This window comes from Bidens hawaiensis, unplaced genomic scaffold (genome assembly GCF_021521415.1).
Source record: "Bidens hawaiensis isolate Kalapana, Puna unplaced genomic scaffold, B.hawaiensis_p1.1 tig00004743_1, whole genome shotgun sequence".
NCBI lineage: Eukaryota > Viridiplantae > Streptophyta > Magnoliopsida > Asterales > Asteraceae > Bidens > Bidens hawaiensis.
The window spans coordinates 1,238,703-1,246,246 of NW_027491293.1; the positions used below are offsets into that span (position 1 = coordinate 1,238,703).

The 7,544-nt window shown below is 33.7% G+C and overlaps 1 pseudogene across 1 annotated transcript; it reads left to right on the top strand.

Annotated features, from left to right (window-relative positions):
- The first annotated feature begins 1,055 nt into the window (after positions 1–1,055).
- Positions 1,056–3,082, top strand: LOC143627800 (pentatricopeptide repeat-containing protein At1g77405 pseudogene; annotated as a pseudogene). The gene is made up of 2 exons (XR_013152644.1): positions 1,056–2,475; positions 3,009–3,082. The product of XR_013152644.1 is annotated as a pentatricopeptide repeat-containing protein At1g77405 pseudogene (transcript).
- The last annotated feature ends 4,462 nt before the right edge of the window (positions 3,083–7,544 follow it).

A 7,544-nucleotide genomic window follows, 5' to 3' on the forward strand; every position in this document is an offset into this window, starting at 1 on the left:
ACAGGTATAGTACAAAAGATCCTCCAGTAATGTACGGACTGGCTCATTTGGGCGGGAGTATTCCCGGCTTTGTGCGGGAGTATTCCCGGCTTGCTCATTCCTTCTTCAGGTGACTACTGAATTATTTAAGTTAGTGCCTTGTGCGTGTAGCCTTGCTGTGCGGGTAGCCTTCCCTGATGGCTAGTACCCGTAGCTGCGGGAACAGGCGGAGTACGTCACCATTGGGAGGCTTTTCCTACGGGAACAGCTTGCGTACTGCGCGTAAGGACGTCGCGTCTCTGAGCGTGGTTGGTCCTGCGGATCCAGTTGGTCTTTGCGCAGACGTCCCTCGAGTCTTGCGAGTTCAACTGCGCAGACGTCTGTGTTTAAGGTGAGTCTTGCGGGTCCAACCGCGCAGACGTCTGTGTTTAAGGTGAGTCTTGCGGGTCCAACCGCGCAGACGTCCTTGTTCAAGGTGAGTCTTGCGGGTCCAACTGGGCTCTGCTGAGACCTACCTCTTCAAGCACAACGGATGTAAACGGATTGAGAGGTACTTGATATTGACTCGTTAAAAGTTTGAATGTATTCGAGCTAGCCTGGCTCAAACTTATATTTTAACCCACTAACTAATAAATTGTGTCGTCTCACATTCCCACCCAACCCACTACTCACATTCATTCTTCAAGTTCTACTACCTGGATATTTCCAACTCGGTGCACACCTGCCACACCAGGGTGGTGTGCGGACCATTATGAACTTGCAAGGTGGTGAGTAGAGTAGCGTGTCCTCCCTTAGAGATTTAGAGCTTTTAACACGCTAATTTCAAGTCACTCATGAGTCGTATGGGCTTATTTACACTCCTAATTGCAGCCATTCTGCATTTCAAGTTCCAACGGCGAGCTAATTAGGATTTGTTATTGACAAAATTGATCCTTCCACTTTATTTCTTTCACAACCGTTACTGTTAGCAATCGTAATTTGATTTTTAACTCTATTTCAACACAGTTCATGAACCGAGCCGAACTGAACTATTTGAATTTAAAGAAACTAGCAATAAGTTCATGAAGATCCTAACAACATAATGGCTTCAAACTATGCATATGGTCGTCATGCTCCCTTTGTCAACCAAATCCTGGCTGCCATCATCCAAAACCGCCCATTCGACTCACATCTCGCAAAATCATCATCCTTAACCAATCATTTTTCAAACCAACCATGGGCAACAGACCTCGTCACCGAGGTACTAAGATCCATACCCAGATACTTCTTCCAATCCACACGATCCATCGGCCGTCATACCGGTTTTCGACACCGAACCCCTCTCAAACAGCGAAACCTTCACGAAGAATCAATCAAAATCCGCGAAGGCATGCTTGTTCTCGGTCCAGCTGCTTACAGGGACCCACAAAAGGTAAAATTAGGGGTGCATAAAGCCCTCGACTTTTATTACTGGATTGAGTCCGAATTAGGGTTCAGTCATAATGAAATGACTTGTAGAGAGATGGGTATTGTTTTAATTAAAGCAAATAGGTTGAAAGATCTTTATGGTTTCTTGAAAGATATGTCAAGAAGAAGTAGCGGCGGGCTCGTTACGACCGCGACCATGACCTGTTTGATAAAAGTCCTGGGAGAACAAGGGCTTGCAAACGAGGCGCTGTCTGCGTTTCATCGAATGAAGCAGTTTCACTGTAGACCAGATGTTTGCTCGTATAATACGGTAATCTATGCGTTATGTAAAGTCGGTAATTATAAAATGGCTAAGTTTTTGTTTGAGCAGATGGAGCTGCCCGGGTTTAGGTGCCCGCCCGACACCTTCACGTATACGATTTTGATCAGTTCGTATTGTAAACATAGCCTGCAAACCGGGTGTAAGAAGGCTATTAGAAGAAGAATGTGGGAAGCTAGCCACTTATTTCGGTTAATGCTGTTCAAGGGTTTTAAGCCCGATGTTGTGACTTATAACTGTTTGATTGATGGTTGTTGTAAGACTTATAGGATCGAGCGGGCTTTGGAACTGTTTGATGATATGGTTAAACGTGGTTGTGTTCCAAATCGCGTGACCTACAATTCTTTCATAAGGTATTATTGTGCAACTAATGAGATTGATAAGGCGATAGACATGTTGCATAGGATGCAAGAATTGAATCATGGGTTACCGACTACAAGTTCGTATACTCCTATTATTCACGCGTTTTGTGAAGCGGGAAACGCGTTAGAGGCGTGGACTATTCTTGTTGAACTGGTGGATAGAGGGTCAATACCTAGGGAATATACATACAAATTGGTTCATGAAGTGGTGAAATCTGCAGGGCGAATGGATTTGTTAGATAATGAGATTTGTGGAAGAATTGAAGACGGGATTAAGGTTAGGTATAAGCAAGTAATGAAACTGAAACCGGCTATGTCTGCAGAGGCCTGTTTTTCTGTGGGAGATGACTGTGCTATGGAGTAACATGGAATTCTGATGTAATGAAAGCTTCTCTTTATCTATCAAAGGTAACATGAGTTTGTTATGGTTTCGGATTTTAGACTTGGGTTAAGGCTTTAAATAACCATCAACTCATTAACCAAATCCAAAATCTAACCAAAAACACTTATTATTCAGTTTATGACTTGATGGTTATCAGTAGGTTTTCTATGCTGAGTGGACCTGCCCTCAAACATTTCTTATTCAAGATTTACTTTTACATAAACAACTAAGGTGTCAAATCTGACTATATAAACTATATTATTCAAACATTTTTTTGTATGAAATGATATATGATGTTTAATGCACAAAAGTTACATTGTTTTTAACTTTTTATTGTTGGGGACTTGGGGTGTATCATACAGTGGTCTTTTTTGGGTCATTGTTCAAATACACAGCTAGCAAATGGCAATGGAGTATTTGGCATAGCATTATGGGTCAGGGTATGCTCGGGCCGGAACTGTTTGTGCTAATTATTTACAACCAAGATACAATTGTGAAAAAACATTCTGCTTGAAATCATTTCACAAGTCATATATGCTGCAATTTGGTGGAATGACAGGCTGCTATGGACCATGATTGGATTATAACAGGGAATGACAGGCCCATCTGCATAAATATATAATCATTAAGGTTAGTTTCAAACTTATCTATTAGAACTAGAGGTAGCAAAATGGACTCTTTAAGTAGTTTAAGCATATAGTTAGCATGTCAAATAAAATTACAAAATTACATAGTTACCATAATAAGCTACTCTTTGGATAAAATGAATGAGGAGCTACCTGTTTGGCCTGTTTCCTTATAACTTTTTATTTTCTCTGTTTTATCCATTTGAGCTTTTATAGATAAAGCATAACCCATCCCATGGCATCCATAAGCAAGCAGATCATCTCAAATCAAAATATTTCTTAAATGTGTATTAAACACGTTCGGTCAACGGTTAATGTGTTTTTTTTTTTGCCCCAAACTCATCACATCAGTTGGGGTCTCAAGAAACAGTTGCTCGATGTCTAAAGTCGAATATCATGATCTTGCACGTGTTGTTGAAATCTGTTGGATCATTAATATGCATATTGTCCTTGATTTTGTTAGCTTTTAGCTGTGAAATAGTTTGAATCGACGCTTATTTGGTTCATCGTTGAATTTGCAGCTTTTGTTGGCTAATGGATGGAAATTGGAAATAACTGAAAAACATTCGTGGAAAGTTGGCAAGAAAAGTGAAAATTTGGATTTTGGAGATTAAATGGCCGTTTAGGCTTTGTTTGGTTGTTTAAACCTTATCCCGATCATATCTTATAAAGCCAGATATATAGGGAGTTAAACGACCGTTTACGTACATCTTAAACAAACATTTAGTCTTAAGGGGTGTTTGGGTGAGCTTCTAAAACTTGTTTATTTACTTTTTTAAAACCAAAAACACTTTTAAACACCTTTTGCTTTTCAAAAAGCAAATAAGCAAGTTTTAGAAGCTCACCCAAGCACCCCCTTAGATGGTTTACTTTAATGTCAAACAACCAATTACTTAACACAATTCATTTTAAACTGTCGGCTTGTTTGCAAATGAGGCCATTTTTTGGGAGCAAAAATCCTGAATTTTTCTTAAAGTTCAAAAGTCTGCTCAGATTACTTCATAAAGCCATAAAGGTGAAGACTATCAACTCCAGAAGTATCTACTGATCTACAACTCATATCATCTTCGTTTCGGCTTTGATACATTCTTGTTTAAGCTATGTTTCATGTCGCTTTTAAGTGTTTTTTTGTTTTTGTTTTAGCTACAATGAGCTAAAGTTCGTAATTTACTTATTAGATTAGATGAATCATTAAAAGGTGTATATACTATTTTTGGTGATGAATATGTTGATGGCCTTAACTTGTTTGTGAAGCCTCTTCGTTAATTACGTGTGGTTGTTTAACATGATTAAGTGTTTGATCCCGTGGGCATCTTTCAACATAAAACCCGTATGCGTTAAGATAATTTATTCATAAATATGTATGTGCGTGTGTTTTTGGTGATGAATATGTTGATGGCCTTAAGTTGTTTGTGAAGCCTCTTCGTTAATTATGTGTGATTGTTTAACATGATTAAGTGTTTGATCCCGTGGGCATCTTTTAACATAAAACCCATATGTGTTAAGATAATTTATTCATGAATATGTATGTGTGTGTGTGTGTTTGGTGATGAATATGTTGATGTCCTTAACTTGTTTGTGAAGCCTCTTCGTTAATTGCGTGTGGTTGTTTAACATGATTGAGTGTTTGATCCCGTACCATAATTAAGTGCTTTATCTTTTAACATAAAACCCGTATGTGTTAAGATAATTTATTCATGAATATATGTGTGTGTGTGTGTGTGTGCCAGTTTGAGTGTGACTAGGAACTGCGGACGGGGGTTTTAACATTCTATGTTTGTTAAATCAACCGTTACGTTTATTGTGGATTCCTCATATCATTGTGTATGTGTGAATATGGTTTATTTGCATGAACTTGTAGCTCATATATTCGTGGTATAGGATTCACAAGTTGAGGAATTTTATGATAATAATTTCATTACGTGATTCGAGATGGTTACTTGGTTGGTACGTGTTATCGTAAGAGCTTTCTAAAGGATTTTGGGATATCATTTGAGATGGTGAGGTCACATTACATAGGGTGAGGGAAATGGTAGTAGACAAACTGATTTGGCAATGAAGATTAAATCCACCAGAAATAAAATCAACATTTCAATCTAATTCAATTAATTCTAAAATTAAATCTATTTATTCAAATTAATACAATTAACTCTATGATTAAGTCTATTTATTTCAATTAATAACCATCTTGTCAAATGTCTTTCTTTCTTTTTAAGTTTATGTTTTATTTTAAAACCAAAAAAAAATCATTTAAGTTCAGTTTAAACTAAGTGCATTTAAGTTTTATAACTTGGTATTTCAAATAAATTTAAATCATTAGTAATTTAAATCATCAGTTTAAACAATGTGAACACGTGGCCTCTTTTTAAAGTGTCTGCATAGCACGACACATAAGCTATTTCTAAAATTAAACCCTATTTAAATATATTAAATTAATTTTCTATATTTATTATTATTTTTAAAATTCCTAAATTAAATTATCATTAACTCTCATTTCATGTTTTCAGAAATAAAAAAATGTTTAAGGTTTATTTATTTATTAGATCTTTTAAACTAATTTTTTAAATACTTTATTTCAAAATATTATTATTAAAAATATTCTTTTGATTTGCATAAAACAACTAACATATGCCTAAACTATTAAAAGTCTATTTTTGAGCGTGTAAACATTTAAATACCCAGAATTTGCCTTATATGAAAATTTAGTTAAACTTGGCTTGACTCTTGATTTATTTTTTCATTTTAAAACTTTAAAGTTATCCTTTCGTACCATTGGATAATTAATATGGGAAAACCACATATGTTATGTACAATGAGATATTTGAAGGTTTTATGAACAATTTTTGTATTTAATCTTTTTTCAAATTTATATATAATGTAATATTTAATTTCATATATGAGAAATTGTTATAAATTCCTAAATTATACCATCTATATAAACGTTTTTTAATTGATGCTATATTCTTTATTCAGCCCGTATAATGATTATTAACCTAGTTAACAATTAAAGGGCAATGCTAAAGATAGTTACGTGCACCATACCTTCTTACCATACTCCACCCGTAAAAATCACGTCGAAACTTGTCATATTTCTTATTTTATAAAATTATTTTTTAATTATGGTTTATTTTAAAAAAATCTAAAACCCCTCTATTTAAAATTGTAACTTTTAATAAGAAAAAACTTTAAAAAATATGAAAACCGTTTAATTATTTAATGACAAATCTCTAACTAGTATTTTCATTTTATATAAAACATATTTAAAAGAATAAACATATAAGGTTCTTATAAAAACAATTAGAAAAGTTATATATTTTTTTTGTCACACTCCCTCTACACCACCCAAAAAACAAATTAATTTGACTTCTATTTGTTTGATTCGAGTTTATGTGATTAATACCACTAGAGGAATATGTAATTAATGTCACTAGAGGAAAGAAGACGAATAGCTGGTGATGAAACCGAATGTTTTGAGTTTTATTTATTTATTTATTAAAAAATAATATAAAAAAATACTATAAAAATATAAATTTTTTTTGAAAATTATTTATAAACAACACTCTCTAAAAGGGAAAAAAACGTTCTTTAGAACAATTAGGAACATTTAAAAGAAACTTAAATAAAATACAAAAACCAAAAAAAAAATGGTTTGTATTAATATAAAACTTGAAGGAGAATGTATTTTTTTTTTTATTTATATTAGTTAAGTGACACGAAACGGCCAACCTTACCCCGATAGCTTTGTATCTCAAGTGATAGACATCCAAATAAGAAACAAAATGATATCGATTTAAAAAAAAATCTTAATCCGATGCTAACGGCAAAAACATACCCATGATTTAGTGGCCTAGTGGTATGATATTTGATCTTTTGAAAACAAGATGGTGGACTCAAATGTTTGCAAGTGTTTAAGTGGAAAATTTTTACTGTTAAAATAAATAAATAGTATATGAGTTTCAGGATCAAATACAAATCATTTTTAACATGAAAACAGTGAGAACCAAATTGCTGTTATCATTAGGTTTGTTTTTTTGTTATTTGCTAATTTTCGATTATGAAACGTTATAAGTATTTGTTGATTTAAATTTTATTGTTATTATTAGTTTTTTTCTCTTATAATGTTATAAGTATTTGTTATATTTTGTTGCTACATTTGATTCTTTTGTTGTTATTATTATGGCTTTTTTTTATTTATTATTATTATAAAGCATTATTTATGTAGATTGATATGGTTGTTGGTATTGTTTCCTACGTTCACATTTTTAATAAGTTAGATATATTAAGTCATTTTGATCGTAAACCTTCCCTTATATATGAAATAGGTAACTAAAGTCAGCTGGTAGTTGTCATGTCAACTCAAAAATCAAAATACACCCTATGATATTGTTTTATATATTCACACCTTTTCCCTATTTTCAAACATTTAATTACATTAAAATTGTTACGTTTTAAATTAAATAATATTGTTT